The sequence below is a fragment of the Protopterus annectens genome, chromosome 7.part0, assembly GCF_019279795.1.
Source record: "Protopterus annectens isolate FY-2018-M chromosome 7.part0, PAN1.0, whole genome shotgun sequence".
NCBI classification, from domain to species: domain Eukaryota; kingdom Metazoa; phylum Chordata; order Ceratodontiformes; family Protopteridae; genus Protopterus; species Protopterus annectens.
The window spans coordinates 117,982,313-118,003,810 of record NC_056739.1 but is presented as its reverse complement, the minus strand read 5'-3'; positions in this window follow the sequence as shown (position 1 = coordinate 118,003,810).

Sequence of the window (21,498 nt, the reverse complement as noted above, 5' to 3'; positions counted from 1 at the left end):
ATATATATATATGCTGAAGCACTTAACTGTAACCTTCCTAAAACCCAAAGACCTCCTAGACAAAGTACACATAAAAAATACCCTCAGCAGTCCCAAATGCACTCTTTCAAAACAACACCTAGATCAACATATACAGTTACATCTCATGTAGCCTCTACCTCTAAGCCCATAAAGCAAACCACCACACAGTCCAACACTCTGGTCATTGGAGACTCCATTGTGAGGTACATAAATGTCCCTCTCACCAGACTGAGTACGGAGAAGGTTATGGTCAGTTGCTTATCAGTGGCTAGGATCTGCCACATTATGCACGCACTCAGGTCATTGGACCACAAGTACCAGTATGACTCAGTCATAGTCCATGTGGATAGAAATTATCTCAGATGTACCACCCCAGACTATATGAAGACAGACATCATGTAGCTCTTGTAATATGTGTCCCAGGCTGGTATGAGCCCAGCACTGAGCAACATTTCACCTTCTCCAAGGATGATGCCACAGTAAGAACAAAAGATGAATGACTAATAATTGGCTTAGTTTCTGCTGTCATTCTAAGAGGTGCAATATTTGTCAGCATGGAAGGAGATGGTCAACAGACCATACTGCTTTGCCAGGGATGGTCTGCACCTCCCCTCTCCAGGCTTTTGAATATTAGCTAAAACATTGTCTTCCCTAGGGAATGCCAAACTGAAAGTACTTCCAACATAGCAAATCAAAACCAAGAAAATTTAAAGGTATTACTGCTCATTACTAAGAGTCTAAATAGAAAAATCCACTCCCTAAAAGATCTCTTCACCCTAGAGAATCCTGATATCTGTGCAGTCACTGAGACATGGTTTAAAGCCACGGAGAGCACACTGACAGTGCAAAGTTATAATGCCTTCAACACATTTAGACCAGCTACTACACAGGCAGGGACTAAAGGTGGAGGTGTATCGATTTACGTCAAAAATAAGTATATCACTGGGCTGATCAAACAGGGCAATGCACTTGAGCTATTCCATGTTCAAATTATCATAGGCAAAATCCAATACCACTTCCTTGCAAACTATAGGTCCCCATCTATGACCCAGGAAACCCATACCATGTACTTAAACTTTACTGGAAACACTCACCATCCATCCCACTACCACATTTGTGGGTGACTTTAATTACCCCACTATTAACTGGGAATCCTATTTGACACCAAACATACAGGCACAGAGATTCCCAGATTTTGTAAGCATAAACTCCCTGGACCAGATTTTTAATACACCAACCAGGGGTGCAACCATACTGTATCTGGTCCTCATTAATATGGGAGAGTGTTGCACAGGTCAGATCACAGAATGGTCTCCTTGAAGTAAAAATAAAACCTGGACCCCCAGCTAATCCTGGAATATTCAGGAGCCACTCTAAGGCTAACTTTCTGCTATTAACTGATAGCCTGGCAAAATATGAAGCATTCATAAACCCTGAGAACACTGCTCCCTACACAAAACTGTTCACAGAAACCTTATACAAGCATGCTAATAGCTGCATAGAGGTAGCTGTGCTGTACCCACCAGGAGGAAGTACAGAACTAACTCAGAAAACAAGCCACCCTGGTGGAATCACAAAATCAATAGGCTATATAACTGAAGGAAGAAAACCATGGCAAAAATTATGAGGTGCGGCACCCAGCAGTTTAAAAGCACTCTTGTCAAACTAAGCAAAAAACTCAGAGGACAAATAAAGTCTACTAAAGCAAAATGCGAGGTATATTTGGCCTCCAAGCCCAAGAACAACCATAAGGCATTCTTTAGCTATGTCCACAACCTCAAAGGCAATACACAATTGTGTGCAGAACCCATTGTAAATGGAACCACCTATACTGAGCCAGAAGATATAACAAATCTAACAGCTGACAAATTCAGCTCCAACTTTACCTCCTCTCTCCCCATCAACCTTCCCTCAATAAATACCATCAAATATAACTCCTCCTGCTATCACTAGGGAACAGGTCCTTAATGCTCTCTCTAAGGCCAAGTACACTGCATCAGTGGACCCAGACAATATCACAGGATGCCTTCTAAATAGCATGAAACATGACCTATCAGACCGTCTGGAATTGCTACTTAACTGTAGCCACCAAACAGGCTTTGTGCCTCATGAATGGAGAACAGCAACAGTCATCCCTCTGCAGAAAGGTGAGTCATCTACATACAGTGGAAACTACAGACCCCTAAGTCTCACTAGTCTTATATGCAAAGCCATGAAAAGAATTATCATGGAAATGCTCAATAATGATATAGTAAGCTTCCAGACACTGGACCCAACCCAGTTTGGTTTCATCAAGGGCAGTTCATACCTATTCAGCCTGGTGGACTTCTTTGAGAATGAGGGCAAAATGGTTCACGCTGCCTACCTTGATCTGGCCAATGCATTTGACACAATACCCCACTTGGGCACTGTTGACAAAATCAAGAGTTTAGGTACAAACCCTTATGTAACCCAGTGGATAGTCAACTGGCTCACAGACAGGGCCCAGGAAGTTAAAACTGGGAAGTACACCTCTACAAAGAGGCCAATCACAAGTGAAGTCCCACATGGATCAGTCCTTGAACTGCTACTTTTTGATATTTACTCCTCTGAAGTCACGGTCAATGTCAATCGTCTCTGGCTGACAAAATTTACAGATGATTACATCCCACGAATCCCACACCAACACAAATGTTCTCCAGGAAGGGCTGACACAGACTAAAACTAAATGCCAAGAAATGCATAATAGTATCCTTTGGGAAGTCATCCACCCATGGTAACTATCATATTGACAACACACCCCTTAGAGTTGACCCAGTAGTCCTGGACTTGGGGACATACATAGACAGTAATCCAGCCTTTGACCATCATGTGTCGACAGTAGTGAGAAAATAATTCTGTGTTGTACAACTTAAAAACAAATTTATGGCATCTAGGTCCAAGGAAGTCATTGTTCCACTGCACTCGGCATTCATCAGACCTATTATTGAGTTCAGTGCCCCCTTTGGTATGTACCTAACCAGGTATATCCAACAAATGGAATGCCCACAGAGGTTCCTCACTAAAAGAACATAGGACTAAGTAAACTGTCCTAGGCAGACTGCCTCAAGGCCCTATCCCTGTATTCTATCTCCTACAGGCTGTGGAGGGAAATATATGCCTGACATACAGGACATTGTCAGATGCCACTCTGATGGACCTCCTGCATATCAGCAAAACAAAAAGGACCAGAATTACCCATTATAAAGACATAAACCTTGCCTGTAATTTAAACTGGAGAGACAGGTATGTATCCCAGAGACTACCCCTTCTCTGGAACAGGCTCCCCATCCATGTGAAGCAGAGTTCCTCCCTAACCCAATTCAAGTGTAACTTGGACAATTGGTTAGGGAACAGGAAATTCACCCCTGGTTTGACACCTATGCCTGTAATGGACACAGGCAACCTGTAAATGGTTCATCTTCCAGGTCCCTGCTTGTAAATGTTTCACCTCCGAGGTCCCTGCTTATACTTATCAAGGGTACCAGAATTTGTCAGAGATTTGGGATGCATGGCTAGGCATAAAAAGGACCTTGTGATTGTGAGCCTAGTAAACACCTATGAATCTATGAAACTATGAACCTATGACCCTATAATGTGACTCCCCTACTGCTCAGATAACTTCTGTCTGTAGCTCATAATCCACTGCAGAGAATTCTTACTCATCCCTCTGTCTCACAGACACAACATTTGCCTAGCAACTAACACAATAACCCCCCTTTTGGAACTCTGCCTACATTGGTCAAGTGTCAAAAATTCCAAAATCACTCAGTATTAGTCATTCTCTAACCAAACTGAACACTGTCCACATTGGGCAAAATCCTAGAAAACGTATTAGTGAGCAACTCATCACCTACCTCCAAAAATATCACATATTCACTACCTTTAACTCAGTGCGGTTAGAACACTCAGCATTACTGATCATTTGTTTGGCAATTGCATAATACAATAGGGTTAGAACACCCAACATTATCGATCATTTGTTTGGCAATTGCATAATACAATGGGGTTAGAACACTCAGCATTACCGATCATTTGTTTGGCAATTGCATAATACAATGGGGTTAAAACATTCAGCATTACCGATCATTTGTTTGGCAATTGCATAATACAATGGGGTTAGAACACCCAGCATCAATGAACATGTGTCAGGTAATGTTATAAAGTTATATGGTTAGAACACAGAGCATTGTCAAATGTCTGTCTGGTAATGTCATAGCACTCAGGATATAGCACTTAGTATTGTTAAATATGTGTGGAATAGTGTCATAATCAGGGTACAGGCAGAACTACAGAACACGTCCAGGGAAAAGCCATTAAACGTTCAGGTTAGAACACTCAAAATAACTGAACTTGTGTCTGATAAAGACATAACACAATGAAGATACGGAACCAGTTTTACTGGACACATTTCAGATAATGTCGTAACTCTTTTTTAGGCAATGCCAAACTGATAAACCTCATGACTTAACTAAACCTTTAAAGGAATATGTGAACGTGATACTACCCAGTGCTAGAAGTGTTGACAAGAAACTCCACTCTCTGCAAGCCTTCCTCTCCCTGGAGAGTGTAGACATCTGTGTAGTAATGAAGACATGGTTTAAAGTCATGAAAAGTAGGCCAGCAGTGCAAGGTTATAATGACTTTCACATCTTTAGACCAGCTACTGCACAGGAGGGGACTAAAGATGGGGGAGTCTCAGTCTATCTTAAAATCAATCTCACATCCAGACTAGTTAAAGTGTATGACCCACCAGAACTCATATATGTGCAACTCACTATAAACAGGGTCTCATACCATATCCTTGCAACCTATATGTCCCCCTCCATAGATTCATATGTTCATAGGAGGTTACTAGGCTAATGGCCCTAGGACCTTTAAAGCCTAGCCATGCTATACCCATGTTTTCTAATTGATCTTGGTTAGATGGTTGCTATTCACAGTGTGTCTATGATCAATGCTGACTGCCCCTGTCCATGAGGGACGTAGGTGCCACTCCCATGGTGAATTTAGAGTCTCCCATTCAGCTGTCCAGGTTGCACTTGAATAGGGTCATTGAGGAGCTCTGCTTCTTGTGACTTGGAAGTTTATTCCAGAGCAGTGGCAGTCTCTGGGAGATATATCTATCTCTCGAGCATGTTCTGTTAATGTCACGGGCTAGGTTGACATCCCTGGAGTGAGTGACTCTTGTCCCATTTGATTTGCAGGTATGTCACATTTCCATTAGGGCAGGGTCAGAGACTGCTCTGTAGGCTAGACAAAGTCGACTTTCAGCAACCTGTAGGATACAGATTACTGTGACAGGGCTTTCAGTCTTTCCATGTATGTCATGCTTTGGAGGTCCTGAATTTTCTTGGTGAGAAACCTCTGTGGTCTCTCCAGCTGCTGTAAGTGTCTGGTGAGGTACATGCAAAAGGGAACATTGTACTCCATTAGTGGTCTGATGAAGGTCAGGTACAGAGATGTTATAATATCCTTAGTCCTGGAAGTAATGCCCTTAAAAGGCTTTCTTTACCACTGTGGATGCATACTGATCGGTTTATTAGGTGGTTATACAGGGCATATGTTTACTCCTCTGCATAGGAGTCATTGTTAGCTGTGTTAGCAGGGGGTTTGAAACATTTTATACCATCGCCTAGTAGGCTGTAGTTTGCTTTGGAGAAATGTTTCATTTTTTTTTGCACCTGTGGGGGTGTCAGGTCTGATCATTACTTCAAACGAGACAGATTTATGGTCTGTCTTTACCAGGGTGGGCAACACACAGTGGGTAGTGCAGTGGCCACTCCATGTTGGTGAGTACTAAGTCTAGGATATTTGAGCCCCTTGTGGAGGTGCAGACTAGCTGTTACAGCGCATTTGTATTAGTAAAATCAAGGAACCTGAATGTGAGCGTGTTTGTGCTCTTGGATGTCGCCCAGTCGATGGAAGGATAGTTGAAATCTCCCATGACCAAAGTCTTTGGCTGTAGAATGAGTGACTCTAGTAAGTCCAGGTAGGCAGTGTGCTTCTCTTGGTTCATGGGGGGGTACCTGTACCTAGCAATGATGTGGTAGGGTGTTATACCTATAGTTAGTTGGACCTGGAGTAGCTCTAGAGAGTCATACTGTTTAACCAGTCCCAAGGTGTATTCGGCTTTAATGAAGATGGTTACACCTCCCCTTTGGTTGTTTCACACTCCTTTTGGGGTCTGAGCATGTGGAAGGCATTGTAGCCTTGCATGGCCAGGATGTTGTCTGTGGTCTTGAACCATGTCTCAGTGACTGCACAGACATCCGTATCTTCCAAGGTGAGAAGTGCTTGCAGGGAGTGCAGTTTCCTGTTTAGGCTCCTAGTATTAAGCAGCATAACCTTGAGTTTGTCTCAAGTGGATTTTTTTACGTCAGAAATGTTGTTGTTTTGATGTTGTCTAAAAATGGCACTATAGAGGAGGCAAGCACCATTGCCAGTATCCAAAACCTACAGAAGACAGGTGAAGACAATCTCTGGCAAAGGAGCATGTCCCAGAAAAACAGTACTACCTTTCTCAATGTACTGTAGTCCCTCACTGTTCCACCCAATACAATCTACATGGGAGATCTCAGCTAGCCCTCTATCAATTGGGAATCATACACCACTTGTAATGCATAAGCCCAGCAATTCCTAAACTTCATTAATACCAACATCCTGGAACAGTTTGTCCATTCTCCTACCGGGATACAAAAATCCTTGACCTTGTACTCACAAAAATGGAGGTAGTGATGTTCCTCACCCAATGTAATGTCCTTGCTTGTCAGATCTAACCATAAGGCTTAACTTCAGGGACCCAGCAACACTGTACACCTTTAGGAACTATTCCAAAGCTAAACTCTCTCTACTAAGTGACACTTGGCTAAATTCCAAGCACCTCCAAATCTAATAAACACCATGGCATATGCTGAGCTATTTACAAAATCCCTGTACAGCCATATTGATAGCTGTATAGAGTGTGCTGTGTCCATTTGTATTAAGAATAAGACAAACTCAAAATACAAGCCACCCTGGTGGACTCATAATATCACTCGGTTATACAACAAAAGAAAAAAAAATCTTGGACAAGTGTAGGAGGGACAAAGGCCAACATGCTAAAAACTCCTGACTAATCTAAATAGGAAGTTAGGAGAATTAATCGATATTTCAAATGCTAAATTTGAAGAAAAACAGCTTCTCAGGCAAAGGACAACCACAAAGCTTTCTACAGCTATATCCATAGCCTCAAGGGGAAATATACAACAATGCGCAGATGTTGTAAATGGCATTACTCACGCTGAACCGGAGGCCACTGCCAACCCTTTGGCTGACAGTTTCAGCTCAAATTTCTCCCCTACTTGCCCTCTGATAATCCAAAGGAAATACCACAATCCCCCCAGCCATTACTAGGGAATAAGTCTTCAATGCACTTTTCATTGCCAAAAACATTGCATCAATAGGCCCCGATAACATCCCAGGATGGTTACTAAATAGCATAAAACATGACCTCTCTGGTCCACTTGAATCACTTTTTAACTGGAGCCATCAGTCAGGTTTTGGGCCCAAAGAATGGAAGACGGCTACAGTCATACCCCTGAACAAAGGACGTCCAACTACTGATACAGGTAACTACAAGCAATACGTCTGACCAGTCTCATATGTAAGGCTATGGAAAGAATTATCATGGACATGATAAAAGAGGGCAGAGAACCTGCAAATACAAAACCTTTCATAGTTCAGCTTAGTTAAAGGAAAGTCATAACTATTAAATCTGGTGGAGTTCTTTGAGAGGGTGACCAAAGTAATTGATAGGGCCAAGACTGTGAACACAGCTTACCTCGACCTACCCAATGCATTTGATACAAATCCCCACTCAGGCATTAAAGACAAGCTCACTAAATTAGGTATAAACCCTTTTATCACCTACTGGATAGCCAAATAGCTCACTGATAGGACCCAGAAGGTCAAAATAGGTGAGGCCACCTCCACCAAGAGGCCAGTCACTAACCAAGTCCCCCAAGGTTCGGTACTCAGCCACTCCTTTTTGGAATCTATTTCTCTGAAGTGAAGGCAAACACTGAAGGTTTGTGGCTGCTTAAGCTAACAGATGATTTTAAGCTGGGGGATTATCATCTATACTCCTGCAGACACCAGCATTTTTCAAGAAGGTCTATCTCTGACTAACAAATGGAGCCAAATCCATGGTCTTAAACTCAATGCTAAGAAATGCATAACTGTCCCCTTTGGAAAGTCAGCCATCCTGGCTAATTACCATGTTGATAATATGCCCCTAAGAGTCAACTTAGTGGTCAACAATCTGGGTACGCACATAGATTATACCCTTACCTTCAACCACCACATGGCCATAGTGGTGAGAAAATCCTTTTATGTTGAGCAACTTATAAGTAAGAGAATGGCATCCAGGAGCAACAGTCATTATTCCACTGTACTCTGCCCTTCTCAGACCAATCATAGAATACAATGCTCCCTTTGGTATGTACCTGACCAGGCATATGCAACAACTACAGTGACCTCAGAGGTTCCTTACAGAAAGAATACAAGGTGTAACAAATCTTATTTAGAGCACCTTAAAGCCCTTTCCCTCTACTCAGTTTCCTATAGATTCCTGAGGGGTGATATCTGGCTAATAAGGCATCTGCAAACTCCACAATTATGAATCTTCTGTATATTTGTAAGTCAAACAATACCAGGAATACAAGGTCTAAGAAGTTCAGTTTTGTCTGCGACTTAAAGAGAAAATGCTGGTGTGACCGATGTGTCCCAGAGACTACCCCTCCTATGGAACAGGCTTCCCATCAATGTGAAGTTGAGTTTGTTTATTACCTAATTTAAGTGCAACCTAGAACAGTTGATGGAGAATAGGAAATTTACATCAGGTCTGGCACCCATTTCCCTTATGGACAGAAGTAGTTTATAAATGCCTGGCTCTCTATGGTCTATTTGGATACAGGACATCATTATTCTTTTGGAAAAATTTGGCTAAGCTTAGAAAGGCCCCCGGGTCAATAGCCTAGTAACCATTATGAATCTGTGAATCTATGAACACAATGAGAATATAATACTAAGCATCAATGAACATTTGTGTGGTAATGTCATAACACAACATGGTTGGAAAACTCAGAATCACTGAAGACATGCATGAAAGCATTACAATACAATCAGGTTAGAACATCCAATAGCACTGAACATGTATTGAGTAATATCATAAAACAATGGATATAGAACAAAGAGCTTAATGCAGTGATACTGGAACACTCAGCATCACTGAGCACATGTATGGTAATGTCATAACACAGTTACCTATTGTATTCTCGAAAGCCGACAATGTCAGATCCGACATTGTCAACACAAGAATAGCGAAACTGCAGAACACCGAACGGGTAAATGGAAATCTCCATAAGAGGAGATTTCCATTTACTTCAATGTAGTGCGGTCTTGGAGTTAGTATATTTAAGTAGCGGGGTGTGTGAGGGGTGCAGGGTGGCTTGCCCCCCTGCCTACATCCTTTAGAATTTTTTTTCTGGACATTTGAAATTTTAATGGTTCAATCATTAAAGGTCAACCTTTATGATTCAAACCATTAAACTTTTGATGTTCTAACATAGACCCTCATAACACATCAAGGTTAGAACACTCAGCATCACTGAGCACATGTATGGTGATGTCATAACCCATAGAGGTTAGAACACTTAGCATCACTAAACATGTCTGGCAATGTCATGGCACTATGAAGATAGGTACTTCCAAGGTGGCTGCACACTGAGTAACAGCTTATTTCTATCTCTCCCAGTGTGAAAACAGAAACTCAGCAGAGAAGGCCTGAGAAGACCTGAAAAAAATCAGCTACAAAAGATGAGGAAAAAACACTGACTCGGGGAACGTTCTGCAGCTGTTCAGCAAAAAGCAATGCAACCTACAGAAATGACGTCCAATAACCTGCAGAAAGATATAAGACAACTGCATACAGACCTGGTTAAAATAAACAAAACACTGATGGAGTATATCAACAAAAACAGCAAAAGGATGGAAAAAATGGAAGAAGCTTTAAACAGACATACAGATGAGATGATAAAGCTGCAAAACTCAGAGGGTGAAATGAAGAAAAGGCTGGCTATATATGAGACTGCTCAGGAAGACATGTTTAAAAAAATAATAGAATTAGGGGATAGAGAACATAGGGAAAACCTGAAATTTTCAGTTATACCAGAGAAGCTGGAAGGAACAGACTGCATTAATTATATGAAAGCACAAATAAGCAACTGGACTGGTATTCCACAGCAGGAGATTAGTTGAAAGGGTGCATCATGTGTATGCTCCAAACCTAGCTTTAAGAAAGGACCCTAGACCTTTAATACTAAAGATGCAATCCTACAAGTTGATTCTGACAAAGCTGTGGCAGAAGGACAAAATACTAAAAGTGGGAGACAGCAGAGTGTTTGTGGAGAATCACTACTCATTGTACACCAGGCAGAAGAGGAGTAAATTCATTCCACTATTCAGGGAATGCCAAGATGCATGTGTGAGATTCAAACTGCTGTATCCAGCTGTCTTTAAGGTATTCTTCCCTGCAGGGACAAAAGCATTTTTGATAAAGAGCATGCTAAGGAGGAAATACAAAAGATTGTCCAACAAAAAGTGAGCTGTGAAACAGCAGGAGATTCTGCTTCTTCTTCTTCTGGTAATAAAGACCACAGAGAGACTGTACCTGTGAAACGTTTTCAGCATTTCAATGGAAAATGTTGGATAGAAGGAAGGGAGTATGAGAGTTGACTAGAAGAATTGAGAGTATGCTGGAAATAAACCAGACAGGATTTGGGTGATGGAGAAGAACAGTAATAAAACCAGTAACCTAATGTGGATTACAGTGCAGTAATTATATTTGTGAAATATGACAGAACAAGAAAATCTGCAAATATTGGACTTTTTCAAAATTTGTTGGATTTGTGGGGGACTCTAAAGTATATGTGGTACTTCATGTTATTAATGTTCAGGAAAATGCTTTGGGGAGGGGAAGAGAGGGGAGAAAGCTAACTGTAAGTAAAAAAGAACATTTTCTTTTCTTAATAGTACTGTATTTCTGGTGTAAGTTTTTATGCATGCTATTTTTAAGTGTCATGGGAATTGTAAACAGGTGCTGTTGTTTTTCTTTATCTCCCCTCTTCTCTCTTTCTTCTTGTACAGTTTTGAAAATGTAGGCAATGCCATATAAAAAATAGCCTGGTTAAAAAGGCATAACAATGTTAAAATTAATATGTATGTTTTTTTCTCATTCTTGCACAGGGAAATGACTAGATTAAGGACCTTGTATTGATTAGTTTTAAGAGAAAGCAAGTAAATGAAAAAGAATATTGAATATTATTATTTTTTCTATCAAATTCATGTATACTTAGTGGCAATTATGTAGCTGGTCTTCATGTTTCCATGGAAACAATCTGATAAAGAGAAACTGGCTGTCTGGTTCTCCTTTCTCTGTGGAGATAATCTGATAAAGAAAAATGGATGCAGTCTGGTAGAAGGGGGACTGGCTGTAGGAAAACAAATAAAAATAAAGTAAAAGAGAAATGAACTGGGACATAATGTTCTCTGAAAGCAATCAGCAGTTTTCCCAGCTGTGAGAGCTTTAAAGATAAGACAAAACCAATTAGACTTCAAGTAAATTTTTCTCTGTTTTTTTTTTTTTTTGGAAATGCAGTGGGGATACTAATATAAACAGATGCTTTTTTATTGTTTTGTATTTTTTTCTCCCTTCTTCTCTCTTTTTCTTTGTTCAATTTTAAGAAATGTAGACACTGACACTGCAATGTAAAAAATGGGGGGGGGATAGGAAATGTCTGGTTAAGAGAATATGAAAAAAGAAAACTTGGTGTGCTTTTTCCCATGCTTGCATAGGGAAATGACTGTGTTAAAACCCTAGGCCTTATCCAGTAACAAGTTTATTACAAAGCATATAAATCAAAAGGAATATTGAATATTATAAGGCTTTTTTTTTTCCTGGTAGACAATGTGTCCTTAGCAGTTTTGTGTCTGGTTCGCATGTCACTAGAAGGCAATTTGATAAAGAGAAATGGCTTGCAGAAAGTGTTTACTGAAAGCATTCAAGTGTTTTCTCAGCTGGGAGAGCTATAAAGATAGACAAAATCAAATAACACTTACTAATAGCACAGGTTGTACCATGCATCTTAGCATGACTAACCTGTCTTTTTGTTGAACTCTAGTCTATCTATGTGGTTATCAGCTTAGAACTTTTGTTCTTAATAGGAAGCAAACACTTCAATATTTGAAGGTGTACATAGTTTTGTGTGTTATTATTAAGTTAATAGGTATTAAGATGGATTTAGTGGGTTGGTTCTATTTGACAGCTTTCAAAAAAACAAAACAAAATGTTATATAAGATGTGGCATAGGCTCAAATGGCTATGACAAGAAACAACTGTATAAAAGACCAACCTGCCGAACAGTATATGCATGTAAGATAAAGTTGGAAGTAATTTAACAAAAAAGCAGTTATACATAAAAGGTGGTAATACAAACTATATAAAAATTATGCTTTCTGTAATGTCTTTCAATCTGAATGGTCTTACAGATAAATATAAAATAGAAAGAGTAGTAAACTATATTAAAAATGTAAAGTACAAATAGCTATGCTACAGGAGACACACCTGGAAAGAACTGAATATGTGAATTTGATAAAGAAAGGTTTTCAGGATGGTTATTCAGTGGAATATCTGGGGCAAAGGAAAAGAGAAGTATTAATTACAAGAGAACCACCAATAGTGATAGAAGAGGAGAAAAAAGATAATGGAATATATATAGTACTAAGCAAGGGAGGCAGATTACACTGGCATGCATTTACATTCCACCTAAAACTGCTATAGTAGAGTTTAAGAAAATTTTGGGAGAAATAATCAGCTTTCAGCAAGGAATATTACCTGTAGGTGGAGGCTGGAATTTGGTTTGTAACACTGATGATGTGTCTGGGGGCCTAGAAGGAAAAATACAACAAAGGAAGGTAGATTTTTGAAGAAATTTATGAAAATATTTGGCATGGAAGATGTAAATTCAGTATCAGGAGTATGGGGTGAATTTACATATTATTCTCAAAGATACTTAAACTGGGCTAGGCAAGGTAGAATATCTGTCTCACAGGAGCATATGCATTTAATTAAAGACCTTGAAATACACCCAATCTATTTCATACCATGCGCCAATAATAACTAAAATAAAAATGCACGATATTGAAATAAAAATGAGACACTGGCACTTTCCACCCTCTCGGTTGAAAAGAGAGGACTTTAAGGAATGGGTTTTGGAATTAACTAAGGCGCTAGTAGAGAAGATAGAAATTTCTTCTGAAAATATAGTTAGGGAGTGGAATAAAATTAAAGTGGAGTTTAAAACTAGGATGGAAATAAAGGAAAGGGAGATATGATTAAGAAGTAACAAGAACTATTTAGAGGGACTGACAAATGTTAAAGCATTGCAAAATAGGGGGAATCTCTCAGAACAAGAAAAGGAGCAACTGTAGAATGATAAACAGAAAATAAGGGATCACCTTGATAATATGCATGAGTTTAAAAAGATTGCTGTTAAGCAACTGTTTTTTGATAATTCTAAAGCACAAAAAACTTTTATCATAATGACTCAGGCAACAGAAAATGGAAAGGGCTATCACCAAGCTTAGGGACCCTATAGCAAGGAAGATAACAAGAGATCCTGTAGAAGTACTAGAAATATTTCAGAAATGTTATGAAAGTCTGTATAAAGCAGAGAAGTATGGAAATAAAAAAAAGGCACAAATGGAAATGTTTATGGAAGAATTAAATATGCCAAGGTTAGAGGTAGATGAGGCTCAATTACTAACAGTTAGGATAGGAAAAGATGAGATAAAAATGGCTATGTATAACCAATCTACACTAAAGTTGCCAGGAATAGATGGTATTCCTGTGGAAGTTTGGAAGCTAGGAGGGAAAGAACTGATAAATATCTGGAAGGTTTTAGCAGTATTTTAAGAGGAGAAGTACCAGCATCCTGGAAGAAAGCAGTGGTAATAGTAATACCTAAAGAAGGTAAAGATCTATCAGAACCAGCTTCATACAGGCTCATTTCAATACTAAACCATGGTTATAAAGTGTTTGTCTATAATGGCTAAAAGAATGGCAAAAGTGATACCAAAATAGATAGATATGGACCACTGTGGTTTTGTGGAGGAGAGGGAAACATTTGACAATATTAACAGAACACTGATGATCCAGGGGGAAGCAGAATGTAAGAAAATACCATTGTTATTGGTGGGTCTTGATGCAGAGAAAGCATTTGACAGAGTAGACTGGGACTTCATGAGCAGGGCAATGCAAGCATTTGCTTTCCCTGATACAGCTATAAGGTTAATTAGGAGTATATATGAGGGATCCGAGGCAAAAATGAAAGTGGGTGGGGTCCTCTCTGATAACTTCTGCTTAAATAGAGGAACCAGGCAGGGTTGTCCACTTTCCCCTTTGTTGTTTGCATTATATTTAGAAACATTGACAAAGAAAATAAGGGACTCAGAAATTCATGGATATAATTGGTGTGGTAGTCATGAAAAGCTGGCTCTATTTGCAGATGATATTATTTTATACATAACAAAACCAGAAAGGGGCATTAGTGTTGTGGAACATTTTAAGACTGTTTCAAATCTTCTCAGGATACAAACTTAATGAAGCTAAAACAAAGGCAATAGCAAGAAATGATGTACCCACACACAAATTAGTCCAACAATATCTGTCTTTATAGAGACATGTTAAAATGAAGTATTTAGGAGTATGGATTAGAAATGACTCTGTTGTGGCAGCTAAGGATATGTGGGAAGAGACTAAACAGAAGATAATACAAAAATTGAGAAACTAGAAGCTTTGTTATATGGATATGGATACTAAGATGCAAGCAATTAAAATGTTTTTAGTCCCTTTAGTCTTATACACAGGTCAGGCACATTTTTATCAACCAGAGGAGAAGTTGTGGATAGCAATTAAAAAAGAGTTGAAGGGTTTTATCTGGGAAGAGAAAACAGCAATGGTCAAGTGGGATAAGCTGATTCTTCCAATAGAACAAGGCGGACTAGGATTACCCAATTTGAGGGGGTATTTTAGAACAACACAGTTAAGGTTTTTATATATAGCATAAGCAGAAAACTATAATTCAAAGTAGAAGGGAATGATGATGATGGGGGGGGGCTCAAGACTTAAGGACAGATTGCAATTTTGGATGCAGACTCTTAAGGAGAACAAAAATCATACAGGGTATTATATTCATAAAATAGCAGGGAGTATTCTAAGAACTGTATGAGCACTAGAATGGAGAAAAGAGATTCTTCCAATAGAGATGACTTTGGTTAGGGATACAGATAATAGGCAAGAGGGGGCTGGAATTTATTGGAGAAAACTGGCAAAGAAACCTAGGTATTGGGAGCAAATAACTAGAAAGGGAAAGATAATAGAATGGGAAAAGGTCAAGAATTAGACATTGCCTTTCCTATTAAGGATTAATGTAAGAGTATGGGAAAAGAGAAAGTAACAGAGTGGTCCTAAACAAAAAAACAGCACTGGTAGAGTTTTTAGTAGAATCTAGAACAGAAGCTGCCGTTACGAAATGAATAATTAGTAGAACATATAAATAGTGCATGATAACTATAGTAATCAATCAGAGGAAGTTAGAAAAAATTAGGAAGAGAGACTGGATAAACAATTAACAAAGAAATAATGGGGGGATATATGCATGTCTCCCAAATATGCAACAAAGTCTAGAAGATTTAGGATCTTTGCCTGGAAGTGTTTACACAGGTATTTGTATACTTCAAGTAGACTCCAAAGATTTTTTTCTCAGGTGGATAACAAGTGTTGGAGGTGTAGCTAGCAAGAAAGAGATGGTTGGGAACATACTTTATGGGAATGTAATGAACTGGCAGACTTTTAGGGATTCCCTGCAGGCCGCTCTGTCAGAGATGCTGAGTGAGCAGATTGGATTGACTTGGGAGATGATTTTTCTGAGCTATGATAGAGAATCGGAATTGCCTAGACATAGTAAAGGTTTGCTGAGTCTAATTCTGGTGGCTGCCAAAAAAGCAATTACTAGAAAATAAAAATCAAAGTCTAGTCCGACCACACTAGAAGTAGTGAATATAGTAACACAGATAAAACAACTGGAATTGGGATCTTTAGAAAAGGGGAGGAGCAAACTACATGGGAAAAAATGGGAATTGTGGGAACAATATATGTAGAGAAGGAATGAGGTTTAAGTGGAAGGATTTGAATGAGCCATATAATGCTTAACTGACAATGCCTGGATAGATTATAAGTGATGTATAATGTTTGCATCTACAGTTGTTTCAATGATGCCTGTGATGTATAATGTTTGCAACTAAAGTGGTGTCGATGTTGTTTTTCATTTATATAAATGTAAGATTGCCTATGTCATATGTGATAATTTAATAAAGATATTTATTGAAAAAAGAAACACTAAGACTATAGAACACCAAGCATCACTAAATATGTGCCTAGTAATATGATAATAAACTAATGTTAGAACACCAAACATTGATGAACATTTGCCTAATGATTTCATATTAGGTTAGAACACAAACTGTCACTAAACACCTTTCTGGTAAGGCAATAAAATGCTTAGGTTAGAACATTCAGCATCACTAATTTTGTGTCTGGAATATCATAACACAGTGAGGTTAGAACAAACAGCATCACTGGGCAGATGCCTGCTGATGTCATAACACAATGAGTTTCATACAAGTAAGGTCAAGGAACATGCCTCTGGTAATACTATAAATAAATACAGTATGAATATCCAACATCATGAATCATGTGTTTGCTAATATCATAACACAAAGGTTAGCACACTCTAAACTGAGGCACAAGAGTTGTATAATATTATAACACAACAAGATTAGAACACCTAGCAATACTGAAGACACATACGATAATATTTTAACACAATGTGGTTAGAACATTCTGAATCACTGAACATGTGTCTAATGTCATAGCACATTGAAATTAGAACAAATGAGTTCACAGAATAAAGCAGGTAATGTCATAATACAATAAAATTAAATCACCTGGCATGACTGAACATGTGCCTAGTAATGTCATAATGGAATGCAGTTAGAGCACCCATCTTTACTAAATATGTTTTTGGTAATGTCATAACACACATAGATTATAATATTTCAGTCAATGAACACATTACTGATAATGTTATAATTTAATTAAGTTAGAACACCCAGTATCCCTGAACATGTTTGTCATTTTTGATGTCATAACACAATGAGGTAAGCACACTCAGCATTACTAATCATGTATCTGGTGATGACTAAAGATCATTCAGAATCACTGAACCTAAGTCTAATGATGTCATAATACAGTGAGGTAAGCACACTCAGCATTACTAATGTATCTGGTGATGACTAAAGATCATTCAGAATCACTGAACCTAAGTCTGATGAAGTCATAATACAATGAGGTAAGCACACTCATCATTATTAATCATGTATCTGGTGATAACTAAAGATCATTCAGACTCACTGAACCTAAGTCTGATGATTTCATAACACAATGATGTTAGGATACCTGTGTCTTGTAAGATAAAAAAATAAAGAGGTTAGAACACTCTGCATTACTGAATGTATCTAGTAATGTTGTAACATAATGACATAAGAATGCACAGAATCAATTAACATGTGATGTTATAACATAACAAGGTGAGAACACCCAGCTTTATATAACAAGTGCTTGATGCTATCATAGAAGAATATGGCAGTTTGCATCACTGAATATCTGTCTGGTAATGTCATAAAAAATTAGGTTAGAAGAACATTCTGTATCAATGAACATATGATGTCATAACACAATGAGGTAAGAAAAATCATCAGTGAAGATATCTCAAATAAAGTCATAAAAATAGGAATGGAACACTCAGGATCACTGCACATGTGTCTGATAAAGTAAATTTGAATGGGTTTAGAACACTCAGCATCAGATGAATATGTGTCTGATAATGTCAAAAAACAATGAGGTTAGAACATTCAGTATCATCAAATGTGCCTGGCAATGTCATAACAATGTAGTTACAATATTCAGCAGGACTAAGCACATGTTTGTTGGTAACAAAGCATAATGAAGCAAGTGCTTGCAGCATCATTGAAACCGTTGTGTCTTTGAATAAAACACGAAGGTTTGAACATTCAACATTGTTGAACAAGTGCATGGCGGTATCGTAAGACAATGAGATAAGAGCAGGCAGTATTACTCAACATGTTCCTGGTCATGTTATAGCAAATGAGGAGTGAACACTGTGAATCACTAACTGTGTCAGGTAAAGTCATAACAAAGTGAGGCTGCATCACCCAACATTGCACAAACATGTATCTGACAACATCATAACACAACTCAACAATGCTGAACGTGTCTGATGATGTCATAACAAAAATGAGGTTACATCACCCAGCATTACTGAACATGTAACATAGACAGAATCCAAAAAAACTCAACCACCAGTTGACAAAACAGCAAAATCTCACACACATCTCAACAGTGGATAATCTTGAAAGGCAGAATCAATGAACTGTGAATTCTACTTATATAATTTATTCACTGAGAACAATAACCAGTAAGCGCTTTCATCTTTAAACAAAATTTATTTTCTTTTGGTCATTTCTTTCTTAAAGTCACTTTGAGAGTACCAAAGGCATAGGTGATACCCATTTATTTGATTATTTTTCCATTAAATCAATGCTAGCCTACATTTGATCTTTACATGTCGATTCACTACATACTGTGTTTAAAACATTCGGGATACCCCCTATTTTTAAATATATTAAGCAATTCCATCACTGACACTTCCAGTTCTATGCTATTTGGTGTTATATTTGGTAATGCTGAGTGTGCTGACCTCATAGAGCTATGACATGTGCCAAATGATCATGTGTTTTCTAACCTCATTTTGTTATTCTTCAATGGTCACGCCTGGCTGTTGCAGGTCTGTTCTCACAAAATCCATCCATCTCATTGCTGGATGCCCTCATTTCCTCTAGCCTTCTTCCTGTCTCTCCCAAATCTTCTTCACCAAACTATCTTCTGCTTTTCTGTATGTGTGCCTGAACTACACTACTCTATCCAGACTGACCTTTTCTACAATTGGAGCTACTTTGGTTTCTGCTCTGATGTACTCATCTCTTTCATCTGTCCTATGCTGTACATCCTACCATCTGTCTCAGGCACTTCATCTCCATCACTTCTAGCTTCATCAACTGCTCTGTCTTCACTGCCCCAATGTCTGTATCATAAAGTAGTACTGGATGCAGCACTGTTTTGTACACCTTACTTTTCAGCTTCTTTGGCATTCTTCTGTCATATACTACCCCTGACACTCTATGCCAGTTGGCTGCAGCCCCACTGATTCTAGCTTTGACCTCCTCATTCAGATTTCCCTTCTCCTCAACCACCTCTCCCAGATACTTGAAGCTGTTAACCTGTTCCACTGTTTTCCCTTCTATCTCAATTTTCCTCTTCTTCTGATTTCCCCATTTACTGCCATTACAAATGTCTTATCTGTATTCACTTTCATCCCATGTCCCTTCAGTTTTGCATTCCATTTCCCTATCCTTTGCTGAAGTTCTTTCTCCGAGTCTGCCTGTAATGCCACATTGTCTGCATACAGTAGCTTTGTTGATGTGTCCCCATCAACTTGTTTGTTAATGTAGTCCATCATCAGCATGAACAGCAGTGGGTTCAGCACTGAACCCTGGTGCACACCCACTCCCACTGTGAGAAAGGACACTGCTCGTACTCACTGGGTTCTTGTACACAGCTTGCACTAATTCTACCAATGTTTCTGGGACTTCGGACCACCACAGTACTACCCAGATCAGCTTTCTTGGAACCTTGTCATATGCTTTCTCCAAGTCTAGAAATGCCCTGTTGGACTCTTTCCTCATTTCTAGTTTCTTTTCAAGTCCGTTTTATTGCAAATATCAGGTAGGTTGTGTTGCATCCTGATCTGAATCTGAACTGCTCACTTCCCATCTTACTTTCTACTACTCTTTGAATTCATTTATCGATCACCCTCTCCAGAACGTTTATGCAGTGTGATAGGAGTTTGATACCTCTATACTGAACACATTTCTGAATGTCCCCTTCGTTTGTGAACAGTGGAACTAGTATGCTTATTCTCCAGTCAAATGGCATACATCTTTCTCTCCATGCTGCTGAATACCCTCAGGAGCCATTGTTTTCCTGCCTCATCCAACATCTTGATCATATCCACTGTGACCTCATCTGAGCCGGCTGCTTTTCCTGACTTTATTTTCCTTAGAGCTGTTCAAACTTCTTCTAGGGTGGGCTTTTCCTCTTCTCTCACTGTGGGCTGTGTCTGGGGCAGTACAACTCCTGTGGGGTTTTCTTCATTCAAAAGCTGCAGGAAGTACTCCTTCCACCAACCTTTGATGTCTTGTGGACTGGCGAGCAGGTTGTTGCTGGCATCCTGTATGAAGGTTGTCTGACTATCTTCTTTATCTTTTTGTCTTTGCCTTGTAGCCTGAGTTTAATTATGCCATCCACTGAGACACTTTCCAGAAGCTGGATGAGTGCCTCTAATGCCTTCTTCTTTGTTATTATAGCTCCTCTCTTAGCCTCTTTGTTAGCCAGTCAGTATTCCTTCCTAGTCTGGTCCATCTTTTCTATCTCTCACTTTTCCTGCACTCCTTCTTTCTTTTGATGACTTCCTGGATTTCTACATTCCACCACCAGCTATCCTATTATTCCTATACTTGGCCCAGCTGCATATCTGTTCTGTAGTCCTCACACATGCTGTTTAGAGTCACTGACATTCTTCTTCAACTCCCCCTATTTCCTCTTCTTCTTGAGGTGCTAAAGCCCTGAGTAATTTCATGAACTGTTGTGCTTTCTCTCCAGTCAACCTCCAGGCCTTCAACCTGATCCCTGTTGACCTTAGAGCCTTCTCTGACCACTGTTTGCAGCTAATTTTGGGAATCAATGCTTTATGCTGTGGGCTGACTGTTTCACTGGGACTGACTTTGCAATCACTGATTCTACTCTAGTGCCCTTTCCTTACTATGTGATCTTCTGACTGTCCCTCTTTCTGAACCATGTGTTGGCTACCATCAAGCATTTTGCCAGACAGAAGTCTAGAATGGCCTCTCCTTCTTTATTGCTGTTGCCCCACCTATGTGGACTCTGACAGTCCTCATATCCTGTTCTGTCTGTCCTGATATGTGCATTTATGTCACCCATTTATCTACGCCAATTCCTGTTGTCCTGCTTTGTCTAGTAGATTGTACAATTGCTGTCTGAGTTCTGCAACTGCTGTCTGAATGTACTCTTTCGTCACTATCACAACCCTGCTGTGGGGCATAGGCTGAGATTATGAATTCTGCCCTATCATTACACTGGAG